Source organism: Penaeus monodon, chromosome 31 (genome assembly GCF_015228065.2).
Source record: "Penaeus monodon isolate SGIC_2016 chromosome 31, NSTDA_Pmon_1, whole genome shotgun sequence".
NCBI classification, from domain to species: Eukaryota; Metazoa; Arthropoda; class Malacostraca; order Decapoda; family Penaeidae; genus Penaeus; species Penaeus monodon.
The window spans coordinates 11564213-11564415 of NC_051416.1; the positions used below are offsets into that span (position 1 = coordinate 11564213).

The following is a 203-nucleotide window of genomic DNA, read 5'->3' on the forward strand; positions in this document are numbered from 1 at the left end:
ATAAAGATGAGAAATACAAAAATGTTTACAGGTGGTAACCGTGCAATGTAGAAAAAGGTAGATATAGAGTCGGAATAACAGAGGAAGAGGAATGGGTAGATAAAGAGAGAAATCTGGGAGGAAATTAGATTAATGGAGAAGGAAAGGGATAGAAGATTTGAATTAGAAATAGGAAGAAGAAGGACATAGGGAAGGAGGAGGAG

At 36.9% G+C, this 203-nt stretch overlaps 1 protein-coding gene across 1 annotated transcript in view; it reads left to right on the forward strand.

Annotated features, from left to right (window-relative positions):
* The window catches only part of LOC119593033 (tyrosine-protein phosphatase non-receptor type 4-like), a gene marked incomplete at its 5' end in the record, with an annotated part of 330438 nt that overhangs the window by 203337 nt on the left and 126898 nt on the right, over positions 1-203 (forward strand).